The following is a 20082-nucleotide window of genomic DNA, read 5'->3' on the forward strand; positions in this document are numbered from 1 at the left end:
ACAAGAGCATCATAAATACAAAACAACATATGCATATCACATACAACATCCATCATATAACTGCATACAACCATAAAGCATATAAAGTCCACGATACAAAAACAAGAGCCTGACATTAAAAAATGAGAAAACATTTGATCTAAATGCTCATATACCAAAAGAGCACTCTACATACATCTATGGTGAATTTGATAATCAATGGATATAAAGGCTCACCCCTGTGTCTCACTACCTAGGCCACTTGCACCATCTATTTGGGTCTAATTTGGAGGTGCATGTTCACTAAGGACACTTGTCCCCTCTCCCTGTGCCTGCCTTGAAGGAGCTTGAACACCTGCACTATGTGTGCCCAATATGGATGGAGCAACATAGCTCATGGTCCCTCCCTCTAGGCTCAATGGTGGAGGTAGAGGTGGAAGCCTTGGTGTCATCGACGCTATGAATGCCTAAACTGTGCTCACCAATTAACTAATATTCTAGCCAATCACTCCAATATGTGCCTCTATGACACTCACAAGGGTGCTTGAATATGATGACTCACCTGATATAGATGTTGTCAGGCTAGGTCTACTGACACCTATGGCTGGGAGCTCTATACCTACATGGATGGATCCCATGCTCGATGCATCTACCTCCTTACAAACTATACATCCTTTGCTAGCCTCAACCTGTGTTATCTTATCATTCCTTGATCAATATCATCAAACCTCCTACTAGGCCCTACACCACTATTTGAACTTCTTCCAACAATCCCACCAACTACTGCACTACCCATACTGGCTCCTATGCTTGCTCCCATCACAATACCCCCAATGCTCATAGACCACTATGAGTCTATCTCTACTTACATGCCTTGGTCTCTACGCCAACACCTATCTCTATACCAAAACCTATGGCATCACTCTCTTCTAAGGCATTCTCATAGCCCTACCTTTGCCTCTGTGCCTACCTCAGTCTCTAGGTCCTCTACCACTTCCTCTCCCTCTCCTCTACCCACCCTCACCATCATCATCCTTGCCCCCAATTGACTGCTCCTTAATAGATGGAATAGGCTCAGATGGATCTATATAATTGGGAAAGGGGCACTCTCTAAATCACCATGCATAATCCCCCTCCACCCCGACATCATCCACATCATCCCTCAATAAACATCTATGTGGTGTCCCTATCATTTGAATAAAAATATCCCAATAGGTCTCATACTCTAATGTGGGACCCCATACTGGTCTCTTTGCATACACATGGGCATAATGTGCTTCTCCCTATGGCATCCCCTATCATTGACCAAACTGCCTGATTACCCTCATGAAGAAAAATATCTTAATCAGTAAAGGGATCTAGCCATGAAAATAACACAGAAAAAAGAAATAAACCATCTCATCATCCTCCTCTACCCACAACTCTGTATACCCGTAGGGCCTCCACACAACCTTGTCCATGTCATTCAACATATAGGCTAGGTGGTGGGAAGATGCTCCCATGTCTATATCTATAAAAGCACCATGCCAATAGATAGTGATGCAACCTCTAAATATACCACATGATGCAGGAGCATCCAGAGGTATAAGGGCAATCCTATGTCACCCAAAAAAAATACTTAGACGTAGTTTCTGTTTCATGTGTTTTCAAAAAAATTGGCTAGATGAATGTAATTGTAATTTAGAGCACTCCAGAAAAAGAATCAGGTCAAAAGGCCCCACAGTTTGAAAGTTATTGCAGTTTTTCGAGTTGTGGAGACCTCCTAAGAATGCTTCAAAGTCAGGTTAGGGGCATTAAATGACCTCAAAAAGGGCCAAAAAATGGGGGATGAGCAAAGCTGGTCCATAGGGCTATAGAGAACTTCGAGAGCTTTTCAAAAATGTAAACGGTTCGTCAATCGGAGCTACGGTTCAAAAGTTATGCCTCCCGAAAGTTTGATTACCGTTTCTAGATTCTTCTAGATTTGCGTCGGCTTCTAATGCAGCTTCTGGAACCTTCTATTTGGTCGGTGGATGCCTACTAGCACTTTCTAGAATGTACTCCTAGTCCTTAACCCTCTGGGGTCTATTTAAGGAGATTTCTGGCATTGTAAAAGGCAGTTCGGAGTGGAGTTTGAGAGGAGGTACTGAAAGGAGAAATTATCTCCAAATTTATGCTATTGTAAGCCTTAGGGCATGTTTTGAAGTTTATTTTCCTTGTAATGTTGTACTACCTTATTTTCTCAGTTAATATAATTTCCCCTTTTCTGTTGTGTCCATTCTATTCTTGGGTTGTGTCCCCATCACCACATGATGTAAATCATAATACAAATGGGCTCAAATGCAACTGCCCCATGAAAATATCCATGGTCAGTCAATCATATCTATTTAGCTTTCATTTTGCATGGTGCTTATGTTGAGAGATTGTTGGAAGCATGAATGCTGATGATATTCCTATGGGGGAGTATTGTAGATATGTTACTATGATGATATGTTGCATTCATGACTAAGTTTGTCATTGATGTCAACATAGCAATTTTCTATGGTATCTAATAGAAGAACAACAGAAAGACCAAGTTAGTACGGATGACTAGTTGAGTATTATCATTATCTGAGGTTATGAGAGATATGTCTGAGTATCTAGTATATGTAGTTAACATTAGATGAATAAATGATAAGTTTGGAAGAAGTTATGTAGGTTTTGGTGATGTCGATTTTGAGATAGAGTTTACAGAGGCATGTTCTGGTAAACTTGTTATATCTCTTAGCAGAATTATTATTTTAAGAATTGAGGTTGAGGGTATGAAGAAGATATATTGGTGATGATGTGGATAAGTTTTCTCATCATAATATTGCATGTATGGAAAGTTATTCAAGTTTCAAGGTGGAAGATTAATGTTATCGCTAAGTGTAATGTATTCTTAATGTGGTCCTATAATGAATAATTGAGAAGGTCTAATAGCCAACTTGAGGAACTATTTTATGGAATTGGTATAAAGGAAGGAAATTTTCCTTTATCATGATATGGATGTATATGGATGCGAAGTGATTATAAGTAGCAGTATGAGTAGAATGTGAAGTTGAGCAGAGCAAAATGAAAGTGAAGGAAACTTCATTGCCAAGGTTTTGCTGAGTGATCCAAGGTTTAATATTTGGATTCGAGGTTTGTGATCTAATCTACAAGGTTTGACAGTGTTTGGTTCAATTGATATAACAAAGGAATGTAGAACATAATAGTAAATTGCATATTTGAGCAGTGAGCCTTTCTTGTAGTTGAAATTGCATATTTGGGTAGTGGGCTCTTCTTGCATACATTATATAACTCCTAACAGGGTTGGAATTTCCTAACAAGGATTCAAAGTCTCCTACCAGGGACTCTATGTACTAAATGTTGTAATAGACTCCTAATAGGGTCCACCCTCTAACAAGGAATATTTATATTAGTACATCATCTTGTGGCCATCATTCCAACCAAGTTTTTCCTTCGATCAAGGGTTTCCTTAGTTAACATATCTGGTGTAATTATCTATGTGCATTTTATTATGGTTTCTATTTACTTTGGTTGAATGGTTAAGTTTGTTTAAATAAGATAAATGTTTTAATTGTTGGATAACTGATTCATCCCCCCTCCACTTGACCCCTTGCCCCCTTTTTGAGTTATCTTGGTGGACTATTATTTCTAACATAATTGATATAAACAAGGGTGGAGACCTACTTAGTACCATTTAGAGAGTCAGTTTATATATAATTAGATTTATTTTATTAGTTTTTAACATGAATTACATTTTAAAAACTCTCTCTCCTAGCACAAAGGGAGGAGATTTTTTCCTATAAATACATGGATGTAATATTTACTCCACACCATTATTTTGATGCAATAATATATGCTATTGGTGCTCTCATTATAAGTGTAGTAATTCTTATTGGAGTGTTATTTTTTGTGAATACATTTTTATGAATAATAATGGAGCCAATGGTTTTATTGTATTTTTGTGATTGTGTGACCTTTTAGTTCTGGTGTTTGCCTCATGTTAATGAATTTTGCTAATGTACCGAGTTGAAGAAAGGATCACATATTGTTCTTGCATAGCTTCTTGTCTCACATGAGTGCACTACCCTTGGCCTTGGGATTTGATGAGAAGTGAAACATCTTTAAGTTATTATTGAGTTCCCATCGACGTTTGCATCAGTGGAATTGAGGAAGCACTACTCCTTTTTTCATTGGTTTCCTACCTGATCTTTTTGATGATTTAACTTGCAGATGTGTTGTTACACTTGGTTAAAATAGGAATAGTTGCATTGATAAATCACATTGATCATAACACATAAAATACAAAAAATATATCTCTTTTATGGTTACTTTTCAAAACAAAAAGCATATCATGTTAGAATATATAGTCCACTTCTATAACTGAGAGTTGGGGGGGGGGGGGGGTGTGAATCAGTTATATAATTAACATCATTAGTAAAAACTTTAAACAATCTTAACCATATGAGTAATGTAAACTAAAACCATAACAAGATACTCATACACAATAACACCACATATGTTAACTAGGGAAACCATTTATTAGAGGGAAAACCTCAATGGGGATGATACCCACAAGATGATGTACTAATATAAATATTCCTTGTTAGAGGATAGACCATGTTAAGAGTCTGTTATAACATTCAGTACATATGAGTCCCTATTAGGAGACTTTGAATCCTTGTTAGAAGATTCTAACCCTATTAGGAGTTGTGTCAACCCTGTTAGGAGTTATGGAATACAATTGGATCCACTACCCAAATAGCTTCGAGGATAAGACCAATGAACCCACTGTCCAAATTATCTATGTATTGTTCCTTGCAAAATAATACATTTGAAATATACTTCCTTCCTTTGTCTCTATCCTATCAACCAAACTTTTGCTCCTTCAAATCTTGTAACCAGATCATGAATTGCTCATCTTGTAATCCCTTGGATCACTTACATGCATTCAATGAGCACTCTGCTACTTTTTGCACTTCATACTTCTTGCAATGATCACAACACTTGAACACACTCCATATATTTTTCAGTGAAGGAAACATCTTTCCTTTATACCATATCTTCATGATAATTCCTTGAGTCGGCCTTGAGGCTTTCCCAATTAATTAAAATAAGATAATTCATTAATTAAAATTACCATAGTACTATTTTCTCATAGTCTATACAAAACTTTACACATGTGATACTGAGACTTGCACACTCTCTAATGTTATCACCTGACTGTCCTCTATCACTGCCTGACTATGCAACTTCTTACTGCATCTGAGATGTAATCTAGCAAATAGACATCAAGAATTGCATTCCCAATATTCTATCTCTAAACTACTCTTTATAAATTAGGTACAACTTCAGTACTTCTTTGACTCAGGGTCTGTGCACTTAACCATGTCATCACAACACTATATTGTATATGTCCATAATTGCACATGACTAGATGATCAAACCACTATCCACATTATTAAGATCTTTATCCTGCTACTCTACCACTCTTTACAAAAACCATGCTATGTTGACATCAATGAAAAATATTGTCATGAATACAATATATCAATACACTCCAATGCTCAGGATACTCCCCCAATGTAATATCATTAGCATTCATGCTAACAATCTCCCCCTTTAGCATTGATGACAACATAGATGAAAAACATCCAAGTTCCAAGTATACCAAATAGTGTTATGCTGATGTTACAAACCAACATCAGTTGTCCACATGTTAAAAGTAAACTCAAAATGTTAGATGTATACTCCTTGTTCTTAGAAATCAATTTTTTACTCACACTAAACAATTCACAATACATTAGATGCACATTCCTGCTTCCTTACATGAATCTTTCTAAATATCTCAATGTCAAAGGTGTCAATTTCAATACCAATAGTTACATACCAATTACTAATCAATTGCTCCAAGTCATCAACCAACTCGAGTATCCAAAGACATTGTTTTAGTACCAAATACCAAATACCAAATACCAAATACCAAGAGTCCTTAATGACTTAGTACATACTAGATACTCCCCCCATATAAGAAGCATCATCATATAGTCCACTCAAATAATAGTGCTCTATACCATTGGACTGATGCACGTTCTTCATCATCTATTCAAAAGTAGGCAAGGGCATAACCCTAAGCATACGTCTCAAGTACTCAAAAGTATCTTTAGGAAAAGGCTTCGTAAAGATATCTAAAATATGATCCTTAGTACTTACATACTCCAATCTAATCTTCTTTTATGTTGCTTCCTCTCTCAATATATGATACTTAATAGATATATGCTTTGTCTTAGAATGCATTACAAGATTCTTAGACATACTCACTGTACTTGTGTTATCACAGTAAATGATAACAAGTTCTTCCATCTCAATTCTAATATCCTTCAACATTTGCTTCATCCACATAACTTGATTACAATTTTTTTTTGCTACAAAATACTCTGCTTCAGTGGCGCTCTATGAAATGCAATCTTGCTTCTTGCTTAACCAAGAAACCAATCTTCCTCCAAGAAAGAATGCTCCACCACTGGTGCTCTTTCTTTCATCCATACTACCTACCCAATCAATGTTAGTATGTGTACACAAAGTGAAATCATTTAATCTATCATACCAAATTCCATAATCAAATGTTCCTTTTAGATATCTTAATATTCTTTTTAGTACTGCAAAGTGATATTCCTTAGGATCATCTTAGAATCTAGCTACAATCCCAATTGCATTTGTTATATCTGGTCTAGAGTGAGTCAGATACTACAAACCTCTAATCATTGATCTAAACTTCTTTTGTTCTACTACAAGTGTTTCATCTTTGTTGGGCAACTTGTGACCTATTATCATAGGTGTGCCAATAGGTTTACAACTTTCCAAACCAAACCTATTCAACAAATCTTTTAAGTACTTATTTTGTGAAATGAATATGTCATCATTATTTTGCACAATATGCAGTCATAAAAAAAACTCCATTTCTCCTATTATGCTCATTTCAAATTCATTATTCATCTCTTTAGCAAATTTATCACCACCTTCATCATTGCCTCCAAAAATGATGTCATTAACAAATATTACAATGATCAATAAACCATATTCAATTTCTTTTAAATACAAGTTATTATTTGTTGTACCTTTAGCAAATCCAAGCTTTGCCAAATAATTGTCCAACTTTTCATACCAGGTTCTTGGTACTTGCTTCAAACCATAAAGAGCTTTCTTAAATTGAAATACCATGTCTTTATCTTTTGATAAAAGAAATCCTTCAGGTTGCTCAATATAAACCTCTTCTTCTAATTCTCCATTAGAAATGTTGATTTAATATCCATCTGATAAACCTTAAATTTCTTGTTCACTGCATAAACTAGAAACATCCTTATTGCTTCCATTCTTGCTATAGGTGCATATTTTTTCTCATAATCAATGCCTTCTTGTTGTGAATAACCTTTACAAACAAGTATGGCCTTGTTTCTCACAACTTCTCCTTTCTCATTCATCTTATTCCTGAAAACTCATTTAGTTCCTATCACATTCTTGTCTTTTGGTCTAGGAACCAATTCCCATGTATCATTCTTTATTATCTAATCCAATTCTTCCTTCTTTTCTTGGATCCAATGATTGTCTTTGACTGCTTATTTTGTGCACTTTGGTTCAACTTGAGATATCAAACATATTTCCTCATTTACTTTGTTCCTTGTCGTTACACCTTTGTCTTTACTTCCAATTATCTACTCAGGAGGGTGATTTCTTATCAAATTATTGTTAGGGGTAGGAGTTGACATCTCAACTCTTATATCTGCTCTAGGTTCATATTTCTATTATTTTCTATGCTCAAAAGTTAGCACATCATTCTGCAAGTCATTATTAGTTTTAAAAAAAAACTTCAACATTTTGTCTAACAATTCTAGAGTTATCCTCTTCATCCTCTAAATTATAATCTATCATATTTTCTTTGGTTCCAAACTTCTCATTAATCCTTACATTTTTGCATTCAATTGTTGTCTTAGTTCTATAGTTGAAACATCTATAAGCCTTACTTTTTAATGAATAGCCAAGAAAAATACCTTCATCACTTCTTGGATCAAACTTACCAATGTCATCGCCTCTCTTAATATAACATTTGCTCCCAAATATCTTGAAGTATTTGACTGATGGTGAATGTCTAAACCATAGTGCATAAGGTATCTTGTCCATACTTTTTTTGATCTATACTCTATTTAGAGCATATACTGATGTATTCACTACTTCTCTCCATAATGTCTTAGAAACATAATTCTCAAATAACATTGCTCTAGCTACTTCTGCTATAGATTTATTTCTTCTCTTAATAATCCCATTTTTCTTAGGTGTTCTAGGTCTAGATATTTGTCTTTTGATTCCATTTTCTTCACAAAATATGTTAAATTCTCTAGAGGTGAATTCTCCTCCTCTATCAGATCTCAAACACTTAATCTTAACACCAAATTCATTCTCAACTCTATTCTTGAATATCTCAAACTTCTCAAAAGCTTTAGATTTCTCTTTGAGAAATGCTACCAACATCATTCTAGTGAAATCATCAACAAAATCATAAAATACCTTTCACCATAGAATCCTCTTGTTCTAGAAGGACCACTTAGATTTGTGTGAATAATCTCCAACTTCTTTGAGGTAGTGAAATTCTTGGTAGGTCCCTTACACACAATATTAGTAGGTTTAACAATCTTAGGCAAGCCTCTGACTGCAAAAGTGTTGCTAACCTTCACAATATTATCAAAGTTTATGTGATAGAATATTTTTTGCCACTACCAACTATTATCCACTTTAGCTACCAAACATGTCATCTCAATAGGATTCAACTGAAATACATTACCTCTGGATCTAGTGTCAATTCCAATCATCTTACCATATTTGTCTTTGATAGTGCAGGTTTTCTTAGTAAACTGTGACTGATAACCTTTGTCCACAAACTATCCAACACTCAACAAGTTATGCTTTAATCCATCAAAAAAATATACATCATCAGTGTTAGTTTTACCATAAAGAGAAATGGATCCAATTCCTATTATACGATAGGCTGCATTGTTACCACTCTAATAATTCCTCCATCATGATTCTTGAACTTAACAAACTTATTCATATCACTTGTCAGGTGATGTGAACAACCACTATCAATTATATAATCAAACTTCTTTTTAACTTGGGTAACTAGAGCTATTTCTTCTATCAAGATCATCTTCCTTGATGATCACAAATCGTAATTCATCATCACTTTCACTTTGACCTTTCTCATCAGATTCTTCATCTTCATTTGCATGCAAACAATTTCCATCTCTATCTCTTCTAGGGCTAAACCTTCCCTTATACTTATTTTCTCTTTTAGGACATTTAAATGCATAATGATCAAATTCATTACAAGTCCAACATTTAAAGATTTTCTTACCATCTTTTTCTCTTCTCACCAGAAGGGCTATTCCTTCCTCAATCTTCTTGTCTTCATTAGCTCTATTGCTACCAACAAAATCTCCATGGGTGCTTGCACTTCTTGTCAAGTTAGGTCAAATGTTTAGGGCACTGAAAGCTATTTTGACTCTTTCAAGTTCTCTAGATTGTCTCAAATTTGTTTCTACTAATTCTAATCTTCCATGAGGTATTTCCTTAGTGAAATCCTTAGTGCAGGGCATCACTAGTTGAATCATTTAAGCTATAGGATTGAATGGTGGTGTCAAAATTTTCAAGATCTTCCATATGACTTCATCATCTTGTTTGGTTCCACCACGAGACCAAATTCCTACAACCATTTTTGATATTCTTCCAATATAACTTCTTATAGATTCATCTTCCATCATTGTAGCATCTTGAAATGCACACATTGAATTCTGTAATCTTATTCTCTATGCATGATCATCACCTTAAAAAGTAGATTCTAATGCTTTCCAAATTTCATGAGATGTTTCAAATGACATTACTTAACTATATTCATTCTCTGGAAGAGTTGTCAGTAGGGATTCTCTTTCTCTAATGTTACACATGAATATATCTCTCTCTTCTTCATTGCAACCTTCAAGATTTTTTTCTTTAACAATTGTCTTTTGAATTTTTGTCAAGATCTAATATCCTGGACCCATGCACAATAGATGAGTCTTCATCTTCTCCTTTTAACTATCATAATTGGCTCCATCAAATCTAGGACTATCCTTTCTAAAAATATTTGCCATCAAGCTCCCAAAGTTGTTAAGCTTATCCTTCAAGGACCTAATGCTCTGATACCAATTGTTAGAATATATATATAGTCCACTGATATAATTGAGAGGTGGGGGGGGGGGGGGGGGGGGTGTGAATCAATTATATAATTAACATCATCAATAACAACTTCAAACAATCTTAACCATATGAGTAAACTTAAACCACAAAAAGATATGCATAAATAATAACACCACATATATTAACTAGGGAAACCCTTGATCATAGGGAAAACCTCAGTGGGGATGATACCCACAAGATGATGTACTAATATAAATATTCCTTGTTAGAGGATAGACCCTATTGGGATTTTGTTACAACATTCAGTAAATATGAGTCCCTATTAGGGGACCCTTGAATCCTTCTTAGAAGATTCCAACCCTATTAGGAGTCATGCCAACCTTGTTAGGAGTTGTGCCAACCCTGGCAGGAGTTGTGGAAGACAGTTGGACCCACTACCTAAATAGCTTCAAGGATAAGACCAATGAATCCACTATCCAAATGATCTCTATATTACTCCTTATAGACTAATAGAACTAAGTTGTACTTCCTTCCTCTATCTCTATCTTATTAACTGGACTTCTACTCCTTTAGATTCATCAACTAGATCACAAATTGTGCATCTAATAATCTTTTGGATTGCTTACACACATTCAGTGAGCACTTTGCTCCTTTTCACACTTCATACTTCTTGTAATGATCACAACACTTGAACACACCCCATATATTTTTCAATGAAGAAAAACATCTTTCCTTTATGCCACAACTTCATAATAATTCCTTGAGTCAGCCTTAAGGCTTTCCTAATTAATTAAAATAAGATAATTAATTAATTACAATTACCATAGTAGCGTTGGCTCACAGTCTATATAGAACTTTACATGTGCGATACTAAGAATTGTGCACTCTTTGACATCATCACATGTGTTGGTGTTTTTCAACTATTAAGTAAAAATACTTAATATCAAGATAACAAAGATCACAAACAATCTAAGGATCAACTACTTCCTATGAACAATTAAATGTGCTTCATATCTGGACCCAAATTCAACAAAATCAAGATTGGTTTTCTACTCTTTAGGCTTTGCAAAACCAAGGTGGGTATACCCGAGGGATGATTCAAATGAATGCTACTGAATAAGAATCTCTTAGTTTCATTCTGATTCTCATTCACTATCTTTGACCTATACATATTTTGTTCATTCCATGACATCTTAAGATAATACACATCCCTTATAAGTAGATTTGGTCACAATTTTTCTCAAATTTGCAAATATTTCTAGCAATAGAAGCTAACTATGGCTTAGAGATCAAATGCAAACAAGTGCTGACCAACATTGAGAACTTCAAATAGTAAAGTAAAGATTTATTTGAGTTTGAGTTTGATGCTTGTCTATGATCTTCTCATACAGATTAGAATTAATAGATCAATGCCTCATCCATTGGGATTTAGAGTCTATTCAATTGTTAGATCTATTTGATTGCTTTACAATCAACACTATCAATGATTCTTACTAAAAATCATACTTATAGACATCCCTCCTATTACCATAGAAACCCAATCAATATCACTAAAGTATTTATTTAATTCATTGAACTAATAGCAATGGTGAATTGATATACAATCTAATTCAACTACATTCAACTGAATAAACTTTGCTTATACAACTTCAAAATAACTAGGTAAAAGAAAAGGAGACAAGATTTAGCTAGAAAAATGTGGTGACACTCATCTTTTTATTAATTACATTTTGAAACTAATTGTGTACAATTGAACTAGGCTCATAATGACTCAAGAAAAAATATCTAAATCTTGTCAAACTGGTACATTTTCATTAAACTACAGAGAAAATATATCATAAAGTACTCATCAAAAGACTGGACCAAAAAGGCATAAAAATAGACTTAACAAAAGTTGAAAGTAATATCACTATTTAGACCCTCTCTCTAGCCCTAGAATCTCACTTATAAAGGGTGAGATGCAACAAGCTTTAGGCTAAGAGAAAATGATAGTGATCCCCTAAGACAAAATATATTTACATTTTGCTGTCACAAAAAGACAAAATTTTGTGCAATAGAAAACTTGTACATTGGAGTATTCTTTTGGTGGGCCCTTCTTCTGTTGCATCTTTAAGTACTACAAAATTCATGATTGGCTTCTTGTTATTCTGAATCCTCAGCATATGTAGCTATCAGGTTGGCCAATGCTGTGTCTTGCTCTAGTATTTGCAAATCAACCTTAACTCAAGGATTTTCACTGTTTTCATCATGGACTGATAAAACCACCTTTATTCCTGCCTCTTCCTCTACCATGTCATCATTTTGGGCTTCAGTACCTTCAACTGCAATTGGTTTCTTGTCTTTGTCCTCTTCTTTCTTCTGATCATCTAAAGGTGCATCAATGATTTGTACTTCATCTTGATCCATCTCATCACCCTCGCTTTCACCTTCTCCCAACTACTCTTTAGAAGCAATATATACCATCCACTTGTTAAAAAGTGTTTCATCTAACCAATTAAACTGTAAGATGTCATTTTGCTTCTTAATCACATATTCAACTTCTTTATCAATGTTAACAAAATCTTGTTTTAAAGAATCAAAGAATAACTAGACCTTCACCATTTCTTCTATTGTGGCTGCCCACCATGCATGCCTTGTTTCATTTATAACTTTATTCATTCTTAAACAAAATAAGTCATCTAATTCCTTGGCCCACTCATCCTTACTTTTCAATTTATTCTTCCTATCTAGAGCATGTAGGAATAAGTCAAATTTTACATTTTTGTACTTATCTAACTAACAATTCTTCTTTGTAACCCAACTCTCCTGTCATCAAAATCTAGGAGGTCATTAGTAATATCATATTTTTTTCAATGTAATCATGAGCAAATTCTATAACAGAATAAGATAATAATGTAACCTCTTTCCTCCTCTTATTCCACCTATTAATAATGGGTTTCAAAATCTCTTCACTTGCTTTTATTTCCTCCCATATGTTTATTGTTCTTGCTAACTAATCATACAATAATGGCCATTCAATTTTTCTCACCTAGACACGTAAGAGCTTTCCTCAATTTATCTTCATACTGTACATTTAACTCTACCTGTAGTGCCCATAGTTTTCTTTTGTCTTCTTCAAAATCTTCAGCCGTATAGTATTGTGGCCTTTGTGGAGTATTTGGCATTTCAATAAGGGGAGTGGATTTAAAAGGCTCCACTGGTGGGCAGGGATAAGTGAACCTTGGCCTAGTAAATTGTCCCAATACCTTATTTTTAGGTTTAATTCTCTTTTGAACTTCTTTATTGTAGGCTTCTAGAACTTTTTCATATCTAGCCTGTAATTCTATCCTTTCCTTCTCATCTCATTCTGTAGTAGCCAAAGCTAAGTGAGATGTTCCAACATTCAAATGTGAAACCTCCACATTAGTTGTATCTACTACCCTTTTGACAATTATATTCCCCATTAATCCAGTGTCATCTAGCTGTGATGAGAAAGCCCTGGATCCTTTCCTTAATAACCAAATAACTAAGGTAGCGTGATCTTCACTGAAAGTGGCACCTTTTACCTCTTTCTTATTTTGGTCCTGTAGGTCTAATTTATTAGAAATAGAATTGAAAACTAAAGCATTTGCTATATCTCAATTGGGTAGTAGCAAAACACCTAATACTTTCACCAGGTGTCTCCCTTCCTCAAGGGTTAGGTTTTGGAGTTCTTGCATCATTTCATATTTTATTTGGCTTTGTATGGCTACCTCCTCCATTTAAGGATGCCTTGTCCTCAATTTATTGCACCTTTCCTCATATTTACCTATATTTTATCTCCATGCAAATTGGTAAAAAGCTCTTGACTTAACAAAATTGTCATCTAACAAAAATTCATGCCTAACTTGTTCTATTATAGGGTCCAATTGCCTTCCTTTATAATCAGCCACAATCAAATCTAGGCTTGGCACTAGAGGCTCTTGAGCGTTTCCCTCATCCAGCTCTACTTGGGTAATGAACACTCCTCCTTGGGACCCCAACTGTTCAACTTGTTCCCTAGTGAGCTATTCCTCTCCAATTTGCAAAGGGGATTGGGTAGGTGAATATTCCTCAATATGAGGATCTTGCTCTTTTATTATTTTCTACCTCTTAGGGAGTGCTCATCAGGTCTCTCTTCCAAGACAATATTGGTGGATCCCATTATTTGTTTTCCTTTATCCACAATGGTCTTCTTATTTTGGATCACAATATAACTTGACATTTTTTGGATAATCAATTGTCTTGTTCCCAAATTGGGAGTGAATGCCAATTTCTTCATAACTTCTTTGGCCTTATTTGGATATGCATCAATAAAGATTTTTTTTTTCTCATTCATAGTTTCCATTGTTTTAGGAAAGATAATCATGAGTTTATTTATTCTATCTGCATTATCAAAAGGCTTATAATTCTTGTCAAAACAATGAATAAATTCCAAAACCCTTGAGAAAACCCTCCACTTTTCTTTCTTTGTCTCTTGCTCCTGCAAAGAGAACTCATTCTGTATTATGTCTTTAGGGTAATAAGGTTCATGTTTCATGGAACCAAATTTAACCCTTATTCTAAAAACATGGTCATAAAAGCCCTCTATATTTCAAAAATGGGCATGAGATATCTTATACTGATCTTAAGACTTGTATAAAAACAACCAACCTCCTTTTGTAATAAAAAAATGGTGGGCTACAATACAAGTTGGGAAAATTGAGCCTCTACTTCTTCTATCCAAATAGGTTTCTTCCAATCCTCCCAACTACCACAACACCTTAGCTATTCCTATTTTTAGTAGCACTTGGTAAGGAAAAACATGAGGAGTCCCTTGAAAACCATAAAATCTAATAATAGTAGAAATAGAGTATGGTATAATATCCCCCCAATTGTGTGATATTTTCAAACCAAAAGGATTATCCATGGGCTTGATAAAATCTATTAGTGCCTTAGGAATCCTGGGATTATCCTTAAGTAAGAGGCATTTTAGCTTCGAGGCAAAATACCTATCAAACTTGACAAAACTAGCATTCTCTACATCCCAAGTCATATCTACACTCCATAGCTAAACTGGCAAAGCCTCTCCCTCATGTTCTCTGCTCAAATCCATTTCTTTACCAAAATAGGTTGCCCCTTTAAACAAAAAAATGTGCATTAGCAGAGAATAATGACCAAAAGTTTTTTCAATCTTACCCTTGGCAATTCCAACTAGGCCTGTATAGATTTCTTCTACTAAGTAGGAGGCAAAATAAAAATAACATCAACACCAAAAGAGGAAATCTGAGCTATCATATGCATAAAACTTCTAGGAATGAAATTTTGTTCATCTTCACCTAAAACCCTACACAGAGTCCTATATATTTCTATAGCCCAGGAAGTGAAGTATTCCTTTTTAAAAGGTTCCCTAGAGTACGTTGTAATCACTAGTAGGTCCCCAATTGTGCCTATATGTGCCCTCAGCGCACCCTACTTGATCGTATCCCATTTAGATAAATATTCTTGTTCTAAATCTTGTAGGTCAATGGGTGTATGATAATCTGATAGTGACTCCAAACCAAATACTTCCCAAATTTCCTTAGGGCTTATTGTGATCATACATTCACCATCTATTCTTCTTACTACTCTGATTGCAAGGTCATAGCTTTTTGCAATATTCATTAACAAATCAACATCCATGAAGACACTAGGGACTACTAACTTTCCCAATTCAAAATTCTAGATATTTGCATGAGGAGCAAATAATTTCTATTTTGAGAACCATTTAAAAAAAAAGAAAAAGCTCTGTTTGAGAAGTTTTAGCATCCCTACACCAATTTCCCTTATCAAACAATTTGTTAGCAATCTTGAGTCTATGGTTTAGGGAGACTAACTTTTTCACCTTAATAGTCTTGTTTGTGGATTCAAGCAATAATTCTAGAAGATCATCATGAATATTTCTAGCCAAATAATCCTTCTAACTTGAAAAAACTTTCTTTGGAGGCATGGTCAATGATTTTGCAAAAACTAGAAAGCTTTAATGTATATGATGAGAATAGAAACTTACTTCTTCATTGCTCTGTAACTATATTTATGCACATAATGTGATTACTGAGAATTTTTTCATCATTGAATCACCAAGAACAGTGTCTTAATGGCCCTGAGCTGTCTAGAAGTCTAAAAATTTGTTTACATAGAGATGAATTAGCAAAATCTCTACAATATACCTTATTCCTGGCTCACACAAGGAGTTTTTTCTACCTTCATAAATGAATTGTAAGGACACCAGGGTGGCACCACCTTCTGATTTTGAAAATACACCGTTGATCTCCAAAAATTTGACATTTTAGGAATGAAAACAAGAATGACTCATTTTCCACTTGCCAAGATGGAAGTCAATCCAATAAGCTTTGTCCATGTAAGCCTTTCTTTTACAACTGGTAACTTGGACTGGTCCCACTGGCACTTGTGGGTATGTGTTGCCTTTTCTTTATGTCGCTATGTTTAAACAATGAGTAGGTTCTTTATGCGAGATAATGACCATCATCAATTTTACTTCAATCTGATGATGTGTATTTGATCAATGATTTAATGTGATTGTGGTGGGCCTCTCCTTCTCTTCCTTAGGTCACTATGTTGTTACCCTTAAAAAAATGAGCAAGTCCTCACAATGACTTAATGATAATCATTGATGCGAATTTGATCTGACAGTGTGGAATCTTCATTCGCCCTTTTCTTTAATGTGTTACCATGTCATATGTGACTTGGCAATATTTTGACAAGCTGAAAAATCCTATAATATTTTAATCCTTTCTATAACACCAAAAATTGAGTCCCCACTGTGTTTCATCTTTTCCAATTAGGGGCTATGTCACTACTGACACTCAAACTAGATTTTTTGATCGCGACATAGCGACCTTTGACATACATGCCTTAACTAATGCCAACATGTCATACTAGATACCTAACTCATTATTGACTAGGAAACTCTTCGGACTCGCCCTTCAAATGTCACTGCTTTTCCTTTTTTCCATCAAGGTGCTATGTTGCTACTAGTGGGATTCCTTCATTTCTCAATTGCGACATAGCGACCCCTTTTAGACATTTGAAATTTTGGTGTCGAGGAAATTCACCATGTTCCTACTTTTATTACTACATTTAGTACTTCTGACAACACATTATAAGTGTATATCTTCATTAAACACATGATGACTTTATGGTGCCCGTTCTTATATAAACCTCACGTCTTTTGATTTGTTCGTCAAGGCGCTATGTCACTAGTGGTACTCAAATTGGTTTTTTTGGTTGTGACATAGCGACCTCTTAAAAATTTCCCAAACTAGTGACTTAAAACAAAACACCTTCTCTAATGTTGACACTTATGACATCAACATGACAATTGAGGATCCCCTTTTTAGAAAAAATGAAAAACTGATGCCCCTTTTTCTATTTCCATTGCGATCAGCTTATTTTGTGATGGTCACCATGTCATGTAGGATTAAAAAAATCACAACTCTTCATAGCAACTTGATGACCACCACAGATTAAGGAAAGATCTGAGGGTGGGAAAAATTCGGGAATAAAAGACTAAAAAATCTGAAATTTAGAATGATTCCCCAAAAAGATATTTTAAAAAACAAATTGCTTGCCCAAAAACATTTGAAAAATATAAGCAACAAACCTAACATTTTTATTTGGGACATGAAATTTTATTTTAGTAGGGTTTCATCTAGGGTTAAAGTTTACACAAGAAACCAAACCCTTATCTTATTTGTTTTATTTTAGAAAATTTTTGCCTCATGAAAAATTAGACCACCAACTTGACTGTCCTCTATCACTACCTGATTGCACATCTTCTTACTGCATCTCAGATATAATCTAGCAAATAGACATCAAGAACTACTATTCCAATACTATTTTTCTAAACTGCTCTCTGTAAATCAAGTACAACTTCCATACTTCTTTGACTCAAGCTCTGTGCACTTAACCATGTCATCATTGCACTATGTTGTATATGTCCATAACTGTGCATGACCAGATGATCAATCCACTATCTATACTATTAAGATCTTTGTCTTACTACTTTGCCAGTCTTTATAGAAAACATGCTATGTTAACATCAATGACAAACATAGTCATGAATGCAACATATGAATACACTCCAATAATTAGGATAATCCCCCAATGTAGTATCATCAACATTCATGCTAATAGATCAAACATCTTACCTAAAATTGGTTGGAACCAACAAACGATTCCTCATGAACATACACATTTATCTTTAATTAAGAAGATTCCAATAGGTCACAAGATCTTCTAGAACCTTGGAGTTGATCCTAGATTAGCATTTCAAGAGAGGAGTTTGAAAGGATTATTGTTGTTCAACATCATACAATATGACAGCTCAATAGAAATGGCACTAGAAGGAGGTCCCAAACCATTCCAAAGAGAAAAACAACTCATTTTGAAATTCTTAATTTTTCGGATGTTCAATTTTTTTAAAAAAATCTGTCAGAAGGTGCACAAATGGGTTGTTTTGAGAGACTGCACTTCTGCATAGGTGCATTTTTGCCTAAATTGAAGCAAACTAGAAGATCCTAATCCACCATCTTTGTTTTAGGAATCTTTAAGATCTTCAGATAGTGAGCAAGAATTCTTAGAACTCAGTCATTTTTGTAATCCTTAGAGTGACAAAGGACTGCCAAAAATTCTACCACTTCAATTCCAAATTTCATTAGCTCTAGTTCCACCTCTGAACCAACCTCCACCTATCATTTCACCAAATCCTCTGCTAATGGTATTTTATGCAAATGTGGTAGATTCACCAATTAACTTGCAAGGTGTACTTAATGACCTTCCCAAGAATCCTATGAAATTCTACCCAAGGCTCATCTATGGAGAAACACGAACAACTAAGGATGAAATATGAAATCAAAAGAAAGTCTAATAGGATAATTTGGTCCTTTGTTTAATCCCATACTCATTGGGAGAAGTTTCCTTTGATTGGTATGTGAATTTGCCACTAGGATGTATCCAAAATTGGGCTACTTTCAAAAAGTTGTTCCTTGAACAATTCAAAACATTCATCAACCCAACTGTGATACATCATTAGTTCATATCAATGAAAAGGGACCCATCAAAGACCATTTCATATTTCAATCATCACTTTCATATGGATTTTCACAAGTTGGAAACACCCTAAATTATACCAGTTGAAGTTGCAATCAAGATCTATCTTAATGCTATGGACCATCTCATGATTATATTTCTATGAAGGCTACCTATTGTAAACATTGACACATTAGAAAAGGTCTTTGACAAAGAAATTACCTTTACCAAGAAAGCCAATCCTAATGGAGGAGGATTGATGGTTCTAGCTCAAGCGACAACAATGATACCAACATATCTTGCTAGAACACCATTGATGCCTAGTCAATTCATTCCAATGAATCTAGTCCCACTACAAAAGGCACCAGCTTTACTAGCTCTAGCCATAACTTACCTAGGATATGAACCTCCAAAAGCTACTTTCTTTGAGAAAAAGGCAACAATGTTTGCTGAACTAGAAAATAATATCACATTTGAGATTGGTCATATGAAGAAAATTATGTCTCAGATTACCAACAAATTAACCCATTTGAGGTTGTCTCAAGGGAAGAATAACAACTTTAAAAGAATGAATGCAACCCCTTACAACAATAAATATGGTCAAAATTACAACCAGAATTTCAACATAAATAACAATGCGGGAAATAACAACACAGGTAACAATTATAATTCTCTAGATTGTAATGAATTCCAAAGGCAGAATTGACAATAGAATACTCTTCCAAACAATGGAAGCATCCCTATTGATAATAATAACAACAATGCTTAGTTTGTGGACATTAACCAGTATGACAATAATCAAAA

Source organism: Cupressus sempervirens, chromosome 4 (genome assembly GCF_028749045.1).
Source record: "Cupressus sempervirens isolate cs-2001-9-10 chromosome 4, ASM2874904v1, whole genome shotgun sequence".
Lineage (NCBI taxonomy): Eukaryota > Viridiplantae > Streptophyta > Pinopsida > Cupressales > Cupressaceae > Cupressus > Cupressus sempervirens.